We start from the raw sequence: 13,685 nt of genomic DNA, 5'->3' as shown, positions 1-13,685 counted from the left end.
TCTTGATTTAAACTTGCACTAATTTACTTATATGATGATACATAATTTGATGAAATGATGAGCGCTTAGAAAAGAGTAATTAAATACGTATGTCGTGTTACATAAAAATTATTTTATGTAACACGCAATTTTCTAAAAATGCTTAACTAGCTAGCAATAACAGGCATTTTTTACATTTAAATGAAATATTCTCCAACCAACCATTTTAGTACACTTTACATGAGCTATACACTACAAATATTACCTATTATTTCCTATAATAATCTAATAAGTAATCTATAGCTATCTGTGCCTCACAACACACACGTTCACCGTTCGAGCGAACGTTATATGCGCACATATACAAATAGGTCGACAGATAGGTTGCTGGGGATCGAACCTACGCCCTCAGGGATAGGAGTCGCACGCTGAAGCTACTAGGCTGCATATTGTTTCATACAACTTCGATCATATATAAATACACAAAAGTAAACACATAAAAAACTTTTCGTAGTCTCAATAACGAGCAAACTACTTGGGTGTTATCCCTTATTTAACTGACAAATACCTACACGTAATTTAGGTGTGGTTTTCACATAAAGGCCTTGATGTAGCGAAAACGTTATAAATCTCAGACACGGGAGCGATTTATAAGTAGCTGATTTGTTTAATTCTATTGGGAATAGTTGTAAATAGGCAGAGTTCTACAATAAATCTACTTGTTTACGATACGTAACCTGTAGTCTTGGGTATGATTCAGAGTCGAAGCTAAAGGCTAAAATAGGACCTCGGTTTGTAAAAAACGTATTGGATACCGCGAATTGGAATTCGCAGAGTTTCAGCTTTGAATATTTCTTCGGAATATGTTTTTATATTTTCGAAAGAGTTATTTAAATCAAATGTTTTTCTACGTTTTGTAGCTGTGTAATTTTTTATAAGGCTTCAAAGGGAAATAATTACCTTAAAACAAAACAAAAATAAATCTGAGCCCCCAACCTTTTTAGGTCTAGGCCTCAAATTTCTATATATTATCTGTCATATCATTTATCAAATTCTTAAAAGGCCGGCAACGCACTCGCGAGCCCTCTAGCATAGAGAGTGTCCATGGGCGGCAGTATCACTTAACATCAGGTGAGCCTCCTGCACGTTTGCCCCTTGTTCTATATAAAAAAAATAGGTTATGTAGGACCAGCCTCATGTGGCTGAGACACACGCTGTCGACTTTTTGGGTCTAAGGCAAGCCGGTTTCCTCACGATGCTTTCGTTCACCGTTCAAGTGAATGCTAAATGCGCACATAGCAATAAATTTAATTGGTGTACAGACGAATATCAAGACATTTCAAGGATCGTCATGCTCACTCAAATGTCATTGCTTGTGGCGGCGTCCATGCGTCGGGTTGTCTCTCTCCCTAAAATATGGCGAGGGGGCCAATGGCTGGCCATGCGTCATACTCGTGAACGGGTGCTACTTGTGGTGACTGGTCGTACTTGAATTCGTGTTTGCGGTGATATTAGTTGTTTATACTACGTCTTTGCGTGTTGTTCTCACGAGTACGTAAGTGCGTGCTCCTATTTCACCATGCCTCCTGCTGATAGAGGTCAAATCTTTGTTTTTAATTTTTTTAATTTTTTATTTTTTATTCTTTATTACTCAATATGTCATATGGAACATGGTGTAGTGGTTGCAGCTCCTTACAAGCATTGTGTAAAAAAAAAACTTGGCGATTAAAAAGAGTGGCGGAGAGTTTATTGCCAGTTCTTCTCTTCCGTTCTACGCCCTTGATTTGAGAACTGGCAGTAAATGTAAAATTAAATTCATATAATATTTCTTTTTTTGACGTTCATAAGTGTACATTGTTACCTACATGAATAAATAAATTTTGAATTTGAATTTGAATTTGAATAACGAATAAGATGCCTCATAGACAAGTATGTCACAACACACATGAGTAAAACCTATTTAATATACAAATATCTTTTACCCGTATACTAAGCGCAAAGTAACCAACTTAGCTGTCAATCATAAAAGTCAATAGCCTGTGTAGGCAAGACCCCAACATTGTCATCGTTTAAGCCGTACATTAGCGAAACTTGCGCAGTTCCAGCCACCACCTGGGACCCAACACTATCCAATATTTTATACTGAATATACTGGGAATACTATAAATTCTAGCTGGCCACGCTTTTCGCAATTCGCTTTTAACTGATTAATGTTTCTTATTTTATGTACAAATTGATATTTCTTCAGAAATATATTCACTTATAATCAAAAAACTAAATTCTTTATGTTTGTACGTAAATTTACTTACTATCTGACCTCGCCATATTTGTATGTTATTTTTGTAGATGTAAACTTTTAAATTACCTAGTTAATAAGAACATTGTCCAAATTATAATTTATTTTAAATCAAAAGAATTGTTTAGTCGTTACATGAATCGTCTAAATTTTGGACGACTTTATCTCAAGCACTTTACATATTTATAGACTTTAAGAATGTCTGAGAGGATTTCAACAAAACATTTCTGAGTATCTCCCATTACGTTACAATTATGAAAACAGAACATTTTAATAAATTTTGCATTGTAACCTTACACAAATTGAAACAATGTTTTATACTGGTTTGTTAATTATTTTTGTTAGTCTATAAATACGTCACATTAAAACAACTGTAATAATGCTAATTTATATGTAGAAAGTAACAATGTATGTGTTATTCCAGTGTTCAAACAAGCGAATCAAGTTTATTTAGATTATAACCTTTTGCATTGAGTACTAACGATCATAATATATATTTTATATATTATTTTGTTCACAGACCTTGATGCTACAGAATTTTCTTTGTACCTTTTACTTTGCTCACGAACGCAGGCATTGTAATAGTTATTAACACTTTTGCCTTACTCACTATACCCATCGATCGTAAAAACAGCATACATACCTGAAAAGAAAGAAATTTAAATATTACGTCACACGTTATGCATTTGAATTATTATTTTGCAAAGTGCCGGCAGTTGCCGCGTCACACGTTTGCTTTGTGTGCGGCAAATTTAAAAGTAGGATCACGGATTCATTATGTAAGGTCAGCAATATTAATGTAATGCTATTGGGAAAAAATAAATAAATGAAAGTTACTTTTGGTAAACGTAAACTCTAGTAGTTTAGTATCTTGAAAGTTTAATGAAGTAATTAATAATTATACTTTGTTGTAATAAAACAAATAACATAAATTATTAGAGGCGGGCGGCCTTATCACTAACAAGTGATCTATATATATTGGCAACCTTAGTAAGTACTTACTTTTTTGTAATTAAATGTATTATATATTCCATCTCTGGGTATATTTTCAGTGTTTGTTATTATATATAATTTATCTTAGCTGTAGAATTATGAAATAAATAATCATATTAATGTAATTAAATTACCTTAAATGCCTAACTAAATCAAAAATTAAATTAAAATAACTCAACAAAATTAAAGAATAACCTAACGTATACTAAAATAACACAAAAATTAATACTTTAAACTAAAAGCCAGCATCTAACTTTCACACAATTTATTAGAAGAAAATTTATTTATTTATATTCGAAAACATAAAAATTAAAGGGACTAAAAATATAATAGAACTTTTGTAAATTCACTCAACGGACAAAAAAAAGGTCCGTTAACCTATGTAATTCGTCACTAACTTTGGCAAGAAACCGAATCATATGTGCCTTTTTCAAATGTTTAGTAAGCAAATATAGTTCGTACCGATAAATCAGCTTTCCAAGAAATGCATCTTATTGTATTCAACACGAATAATACTCAAATATTTCCAACGAACGCAATTTGATAGGTTTTCCTATAAACGGCAACAGTCTAAGTACAATGCAAAGGTACTTATATGTACAACAAACATACGTATAGATGTGAATGAAAGTAAGAAGCGCCGGCGCAGCGTGCATTGCCCTCGCACCTCCCCCCTCCCAATGCAAGACTGACGGCATTCCGCTGCGCTTCCTGACCAAGGCAAGTGCAAACTAGTACGATGCAAGTACCCCCTTGCCCCCCAACTCAATTCCTTCCCGGCTAGCCATCACAAAGGAGTCCTGTTTTATGGGTAGAAAGTTCGATTTTCGATTTATTTATACGAGAAACACGCCAGCTGTGAGTTAAATAAACGTACTTGGTATATGTGGTGATGTTTATTCTTGTATTTTTAATGATTATTGCCAAACAAAAAGCTTAGGAGCTTCTATCAATTATATACAACTCTACATTGAATATATACCAAAACATATTTCTATGGAACAAACAGCGATTTGTGTCGCCTATATTTCAGGTATTCTTAATAGGGTATTGTTGAAAGGGAAAAGATCTTTCCATTCATATTATTCAAGTCGATATTGAATTGATATAGAGCTTTTTAAATAATCAAAATATCATATTAGATCACAGTGAAACAACCTTTAAGCCCGTTATTCGCTCACAAAGAGCTCTTTGTACACGAAAACATTAACTTATAAGATTCTTGAGCTCTATCTCGTTATTTAAAAGCGTTCGCTTGTTACATTATTAAGTATACTTTTCATTTTATATGTGTACAGTTACAATTTTCAGTAGCTAAAGAAATAATTTTAATAAGACTATTTAATTAAACCATAATTATAAATAACGAATCCCCATTATACAATTGATTTAGTTTGTTATTATAAATAGCTATAATAAAATGAAAAATGAATCAGTGGCGCAGAAACCTATTTCGGTCTGCGCCGCAGATTTCTGTGTCTGCTTTTGGCAATCTAATAGGCAAGTAAATTATCAGCCTGTGCCTGCCTGACAACCACCGTTGACGTTTTCCTTCACCGTTCGAGCGAATGTTATCGGCGCACATAGAAACTCCATTGGTTCATAGCCGGGGATCGTACCTACGACCTGACACGAGATTCACACACTAAAGCCACTAGGCCAACACTGATTTAGCAATAGTAAAATAACGAAATTAAAACTTTAATATGCATACTGATATTTTAAATAACATTTATTGTACGTAAATACTTCGCGGTGGTAACACGAAATATAACTCTCCAATGCGTTACCAACAACTAATCAACAAACACAATTGCCTTTGTTCTGTAATTATCGTACAGGATATTCACTACAGCTTAATCCTTAAAAATTTACATCGGTATAAAAAGTCACAACACAAATTCGAAAACTGAACGAAAATTGAAAATGGCCGGACGTAAAACAAATCCCGATCGAGAACCCAAAGCCTATTCGTAACTTATTCATATATACATATAATCCGGCAGTGTCGAAGCAAAGCAAAAAGTACCCCGTAATAGTCTGTCTACTGAAAAGCGTTTCCACGAGGCTTTTAAGCGCTTATCTTGGAAAATGATACCCACGACCGGACGCTGAAAGGCTCTGACGGCAATTTGCTTACATTAGGACATACTGGCATCGAATGTGTTAAAAATATAAAAGGATATCAAATTTCATATATTTTGACCACGTCTTACCGGAGACGGAAGTCGGAAGCCGTTTTTCATGCCTTAATGATTTGAAAATATATGTTCGTCGTTTTTAAAAAAAACCCTTTCACTTTGTTCAATTTAAAATAAAATAAAATTTTGTAAAGTTTTTTTAATGGATGTCGAGCTTGACTCGGGGATTGTGGGGTTGGATCTACACTCAAATCCTTCAGCTATTCAGAGTGGTAGCGAGACCCCATCAGATAAGCCCTTGCGGTTTGCCAAGCATTCTACCCAAGGGACTCGGGCTTCCCGACATGGAATAAAGATCATTCTGTGATCCTGCTGATCCACTCCAGCCTTGAACCACCGGCCAGTCTATGGTCAACCCAGACCTCTCTCCCTTCAGCAGCATTTGTAATGTAAGGTTAAATCACCTAAATTCGCTGTATATATGTATATAGGCTGCTGTTTGGAAGCGCTATTTGAAAACTTAGTCATATTCAAGAACACGGCTGATCTAGTACGATTGAGCCAAATTGAGTCGGATATATGCAGTGATAGTAGATCCTAGCATGATGATCTTACGCGTAAATGTTATATAAGAAAATGCGCGACAAGTCGAATTCAATTATTGAGGTTTGCACTGGTTTGTATTTCACGTATATTTACTCTATATTGATTTGCGAAACGCAGTCATCTATGAAGTTAAAACAGATTCCGTTACGCCCTGTTTGGAATGTAACGCTACTGTTCAGTTAGTTCAGTGCATCCATACTGAATTGTTTTCAGCAACATAGGCATACAAAGCGTGGAATTCCTTTTTTATTTGGTTGTACATGACTTCAGTTTGTATGCCGTTAAATGAAATACTTTGGATCTACAATATCATTGGGATTTTAACGTTTAATTTGCGAATGTTCACTAGCACGCGTTTTATATGTACGTGTGTTGGAGCGGTTTTATAGGGACCTTTGATTTGACGGAAATAATTTATAAAATAATCCAAAGATATTATAGTAAGTAAAATGTAACTTTAACTTAGATATATTTTCCTCTAGATGATTAATAATATAAAAAAAACCATTTAGATATTTTTTGCTTGCAAATAATTTCTAAAGGGTCCGTACATAGAGTGCCTCTAGAGATAAAAACCATGAACATATGATATTTAATAATATGAAATACATCACCGGACAAATAAAACAGCATAACAACAAAAACATATTTTTGATTAAAGCTATAAAACCCTTGACAGACTGTTTTTAGTAAATAATGTAAACATAAACAGGAATATTAAAGACCAATCGATTTTCATAATGAAATTGGACCCGCGGCTCTTTGTCATTTCAATTATTAAAAGGAAAGTGTTGATGTTACGATAAATAACAAGATTAGCACCACGGCTTCCTTGTGCTTTTATTGAATTGCTTCGGGAGTCGATAACCTGAGCCTACACGATAACAAATTTATGGAACCTGCAACTTAATCTTTATTTTAAATTATTCAATTCCAAATATTAGACCGCGTTATACGAAATGTGGTTATTGGAATTTTTTTTTTCTTTTTCCGGCCGATGTTAATTTTTGATACAAAAGATTTTTTGATGGCATAAGCTACTTGTATTATCTTTTATTAACTTTTGTTTCTTCTTCTTAGATTTCAGTAGAAATTTTTTTTTACTGATATCATTTAGATGTAATTTGTAAACTTATTTGAATCAAATTTTTCACTGTTGATTAATGTTGAAGGGTAAAAAAATACTAAAGCTAAACCGATTAACAATGATATAATATTTCAAATGAAAATCACAGCTGTTATCTAAACTGAAAATTTGAAAGTTTTGTAAATGTTCAATTGCTGTAAATCGGAGAACATCTGTGAGCACGACAATAACAAAGAGTTATTGGAATGAAAATATTTTTTTTATCGTGCTAAACGCGTTTTTTATTTAAACCATTTATGTGTTTATAAAAAGGTTTATTTAACAACGGAGATCTTAATTATGTGCCTTTTATTTTATAACTAGAACGTCTTAACTAATTTCCCTATATTCAATCATTTGTCAATAATACAAATCATGTTTCCTAATATTGTAGTTCTTATATCCAGTAAACAAATTGAAAATGGTCTTTTGTTGTTCGCACAACAGATACCTAATTTGTGAATATTATTGGCACAAATTATTTTACACAGAAATGTTACTCTAGTTCGCATCGTAAAATTACATTTTCGTAACACGATTTAGTTTGAACAAAAAATACAGAACTGATTTACGCATAACCCTGAGTGCGGTGTTCCGTCCGTTTGTTTTTCTATGGCTATTTCTGGTACGGACGGTATTGTTTCTTGAATTATAGCTTAGTAGAAGGTTAGGAAGGAAAGTAATGTTTCAAACACAGATCTTGTAACACAATTAAAAATAATTGTAAAAAAATAATGAATAACCTTCATACATTTAATACTTTACCCATGTGTTGTTTTGTAAGTTTCAACAAAATTTCTACAAAAACTGTCGTATAAACTAGAATTTATTGAGATTGTAATTATTGTTTTTTTTTTATAATAGTTCTTAGTACTTAACCCGGAACGAATCGCTGGCCGAGGATATATTTATTTATTAAGTCTACAACATAATAGGTACATATAACGAAATCTACAGATTATTTTATAAAATCTCCTATCTAATATATGTGACATTTTATGTAAACATATGTTTTGCAAAAAAAAGAAATCAAGAAATACAATTAAAAACATATACAAGATAGATAAACATATAGAAGATAGAAGACAAACACACAGTAAAATAAAACTACCAAGAATTAGGGTATAAATAAGTAAAACCAATAAAAATTAAATTAAAAACCTCTTTAATCCTACTATGAAATTTTAAAAGCAAATAAATTACAGCTGTTTCTACCAATGTTTATCTGTGTTTACAAATACCTTTAATTGGCATACCGAAGCATAACCCGCTTTTACTTTTAGCTCTCAATAAAGTGAATTACAAACACCTTTATGAAAAATGTTTAACGAATATTTTCTGTGCAATTCATAAAGTCAAAAGAAAACGACAACATTGATAGTAAAAAGATAAAGAAAGTGTGATAAAGTGATTCAATAAGCATCTTTATTTCGCTTGAAATGAGAAAAACTGTGTTCATGTCGGTATGTTGCCTTGGTATGTATGAAGGCTGCGATTGTTTTCACTCGCGCCACTCTATTTCCACTGTAATGTGTTCATTCGTGAAAAACAATTCTCTATTGCATTGTTGATTAAGAATTTGTTTGTCATGTCACTACTAGCGATACGTCGATTACCATATTAGATTTTTAAGCTAACGGGTCAGAATTATTAACTTATAACTTAATAATAAACTTATAAATTTATAATATTATAAATACAGTAAATTTCAACTTTGTTTGTTTTTTGTGTATCTGTGTTTATTTAAGTTAAAGGTTTGAGGTTTTAAATGTTGTTGTTACTTAATAATAGTTTAACAGTTGTTCTTTTAATACATGTATGTATTCTTCAAAGCTATATAAACTTAATTTAAGCGTCATATTGATATTATAAATAATTTGCTCAGACAAATCTTGAATTCTTATGAGACCTTATTCAAAAATGTAAAGTCGTATTTCTTAACGAACTGAAATCGAAAAATACACTATAAGAACTAATATATAGAGATTAAACTATTGGACAGTTATAGTACGTTAGGGAATAAGGTGATAACTATTAATAATTATAATAGCACTTTCAAATATGTGTCGTGGAATTATTAATAATGATCCAATCGATCTCGTCATAAAATACCATTCTATTTTGCATAGAAGTTTTGAGACGTTTAATGAATGACCTAAACTTTCTTTGTTGAAATATTCAACGCAAAATTAAAACTCTTTCAAGGTAAGGCGTATAGAATTCTTCCAATATGAGATATTTATTTTGACCGAGACTGAGCGCCGTATTTTCAATAGATTATTAGATTTTGTTATTGCATGGCATTATTGCATATAATTATACTAACTCTATGAAATGTATATTATTGAGTTTTAATTATATACATTTCATAGAGTACTATAATATGCGTATAGCATTTAGTATTTGTAAAAAAATATATTCTACATCTATACGTAATCCACCTGTAAGGCAATCACATTTATATTATAACCACATAGCCTAATTAATATGATGAAATTCCTCAATTACTTAAGAAATTGACAAAAAATTCTACGTAAGAATAATGTACGTGTTATATCCTAATATTAATGTTTTAACCAGCTTTTATTCAGGAAAATTGCAGTTAGAGTGATCTTATTAATGAACGTCGGGGCGCCTTTGTCCGGCACCGGAGCATTTCCTGCACAATCGCCTTGACACCGAGTAATTAGAAAGAAAAATTCGTTAGACGCAGCGTATTTTACTTTTACTGTTCGAGTGAATAATGCGGATAATTTTTTAAATGTACCACAAGATATGAATCCATTATGAGCTTTTAAATGGATTCGCTTTGCGCTATTACCGAAATAGTACCTCTATCTAGTTCAATTACGAGCGAATTAAAAACTTAAACGTACTAAATAGTTTAGATTGAAGTAAAGCGTGTAGTTTTCTGTTTTTAACCTTGAAATTCAATGAATTTGACAGTCTAAAGTTCTTAGCATATATAGGTATGTTAAGAAACACCTAATAGAAACAAATGCGAAAAATTTTATATTCACAACTTGAATAATTCAAGATCATCAAGCCGACGTGAAATAAACAATAAACTAGACAAGTAGTTGTTTTTTTACACGACACACATTACTCTGCGTTCCGGTTGTAAGCTAGCGCGATGACCCTCACATCGGCGGCGACCTAAATTAAAAGCGTTTGCGATTATGAAGTGTAATTAATAATTATAAAACGAAAATGCTAAAGCCTCGCTATACAAATTTATTCGAAATTAACCTAAATTTAGATAGTTATCAGCCTAGACAGTTTAATTTTTAAAAAGCGATACAAATTTAATTTAAAACGAAAACTGTATTTTTAGTTATTTTGGGAACGGCTTAGTGCCTATGGTTAATATTCACTAACGGCTTGGTTAGAAGAAATGTTTAATCTATTAAAGCAAAGCCACATTGGGCTTCAACATCCGACTCTCGCTACTAAGTTCGTAGGTTTGAACACCGCCTCAAATTGAACGAAACTGATATAGAAATCTTAGACATTAAAGGTAGGACTATTCAATTTGGCTATGAATCGCTTTCGCTTATACTTTTTATTTCAATGTCAGGACAATCTGCAGAAATTGAACAACTTTGTTGACTTTTGGGGCCTCTTAGTAGGTATATTAAAAACTCCTCCGTTTCATTCAAACTGTATAGAATGGTTTAAATAAATACAACTAAATCAAAGAATTTTAAGACAATGAATTTAAATCGCTTACAATATGTAAGCGATTATATATGATAAATGGTACTGACATCAATTTCGATTATAAAACTTTTTGAAAGTATAGAAAAAGCTTTCATGGACACGTAAAAATTACCTCATTAAATTATAATATCCATCAGTAAAATAATTATGTCTCTTAAAGCAAAAAGACAACTTCAGAGACAAATACAGAGTTACTCCAAAGATTATTTGTGCGATAGAACAATGCAAAACTATACACCTATACCGCCAATAAATATATTTAATATATGTTTCTTTAATGTGTACTATTATACGAAATTACTCCTACAACGCGCTCAGGGTCTACCGCGTTATAGGTCTACATCTGCATCGTTACCCAGATGGCAATAACATGCGAATTAGTTCTTCGCCAGACTTAAGAACTGAGTGAAATTTGACCAGCAAGCTGTCACACAACTGAAACAGTTTTTGTATTACTAATTGATTGTTGAAATGGAATTAATACAGTCGTTAGATGGCTGAATGCAATTAAATGCATACTTGTGAGTACCGTTTCGCACCGATGCGTCGTGGTTTTCAAGCGAAAATGCGGTGAAACCGATCTAATGACGTGCTGTACAGTTTTTGTTAAGATACATTAAAGCAATTATTCATAATTCTATTAATATTGTTATTAGTTGAAACGCTTTATATAGAACAAGAATAATGCTGTTCTAGAAAGCAAGCTGAGTCTCGTGTGTGACTCCAAGCGGCAAAATATTATCAGAAACTTTATTTCAATGTTAAGTTCAGTTCTAGGTATTTGGAGTTATTTATAATTCAAACAAGTCTTTCTTCCTACAGTTAATTATTATTATTTAATTGTATACTGACTGAATTTTATTTCCCAAATCTACATTGCATACCTATTAATAATTAATCTATTTTTGTTAGTTCTTTAATTAATGTTTATTTTTTGATACACGGTTGATACACGGATAAGTATACTGTTAAAAATGACAATTTAACTGCATTTAACTGTGTAATTAATTAAGTAGTATTTTTTTAATAGTTCTTTGTTAAAAATCAATTATAGGTTTTTTTAATAATATATAGGATTGGATTTTATTAAATAATAATATAAATTATTATGCGTGTTCTATACTTCCTCTTTTAAATAAAGTTATATTCAAATGGTATAAATAATTTTTAAGTATGTTATTTACAAGAATTATGTAAAACTAGCGTTGTTTTTTCATGGAAATTATATATTTTTTATTAACACTACGGTTTGTATAGATATATATTATATATCTAAAAAAATGAAATACTATGGAATATCAAACATTTATTGTAGCAAATTAGAATTTATACAATAATTTGGTTTATTTATTATTTGTTAAAGCAATCTTTCGGCTTCCCCAGTAATAGATTTACAGTTAGCTATGTCGTGTCGACTGGATCCGTTGGTATGTTTATTGGTGTCTGTTTCCGGCATTTCTGATTACACTTAGGAAGTATATCAAACCTACAATTTACGAGTCGATTTAAGCGGTACTGCTATCTATGATGATATATCAATCAAATTGAAGTTAAAATCCATAATATTTATATTTGATCCATACAAAATAATATCGGAAATACTGTTTCATTATTTATTTCGTAATCCTACAGCTTACATAAATTATATATATTATATAATTACAAACAAATACACTGAAAATATAGCTAAAGATAAGGAATACATCATACATTTTACTGTAAAAAGGTTCAGAGATTTACAAAAGCGAACAAACAAATAAAAAGTAAACAATACATTTATCTAAGTGTGATTCATTTTTTTTAGATATATATGTCTAAAATATTTATTTTTCAATATACTTGTTGTGTTCAGCACGATACCGTTTATTTAAGAACCAATCGAAACGTGGAAACGTTATTTAATGTAATTTAGTATCTAATCTGCTAATAAATTGGCTAATTCGTACACAGTGGAATGAGACTTCGAGACAAATGTGTTATCGATAGGTGCAAGGTACCGTTACACCGTCGAGACTTCCATTGAACGTGACAAAATTTAATATGCAAAGTATAATATTCAATTTGTATGAATTCCAGATTGAATTTTGAGAATTGGTTGACTAAACTGTTTATGAGGCAAATGTTCTAATCGCGGACTTTACACACTCCGGTAAATACGGTGTAGAATATACAAACAATATTTTATACACATATAATTATTAAGTTTATTATGTATATCGATTTTCTTTTGTGGAATTGGGCTGATAATTAATTTTGAATGTATTTCTTTATATAGAGTATTAGAAATATTTAATATTACAAAGGTGCATCTCGTAGAGGAATATAACATGCCCCAGTGGGATCTTATCTCATTTTATTGAACTGAAAAGGCAAACCGAACTAAACAAGCCTTAGCCAATATATTTTTCTAAACCTGTTTGAGTTATTTATAATATTAGACTCTTATTTTTTTCTTTAATTTAAATCTTTACTAAGGTGTACGATTTTTATAAGTTTGATATACATATCTATACTCAATTATTGATTATAAATTCTCTATAGATGTTATATTCGTACGTAAATTTACTTAAATAGTTGCCGTGAAGCTAATGATATAAAATATTTCAAATCCCGCAGTCTTCGTTTTGTATATTATTTCCAAGTTATAAATTAGGTTTGTTGACAAATAGGTATTAAAATAACATAAACACACTACCTTTGACGGAAGGACTTAATGAGAAAAGTTTGATACGACTTCCATTTTGAGTGGAACTTCTGTCATCAACGTTTATTTTCATGGCTTAAGGATTAAGGCAACTCTATACATTAAAGCCTTTTTACTGAT

General features: G+C 31.4%; 1 protein-coding gene across 4 annotated transcripts in view; it reads right to left on the bottom strand.

Moving 5' to 3' along the window:
• Positions 1 to 13,685, bottom strand: part of LOC111002135 (polypyrimidine tract-binding protein 2) — a 323,058-nt gene that overhangs the window by 134,694 nt on the left and 174,679 nt on the right. The window lies entirely within an intron of this gene.

Source organism: Pieris rapae, chromosome 12, assembly GCF_905147795.1.
Source record: "Pieris rapae chromosome 12, ilPieRapa1.1, whole genome shotgun sequence".
NCBI lineage: Eukaryota > Metazoa > Arthropoda > Insecta > Lepidoptera > Pieridae > Pieris > Pieris rapae.
This window is presented reverse-complemented; position numbering and strand designations above follow the sequence as displayed.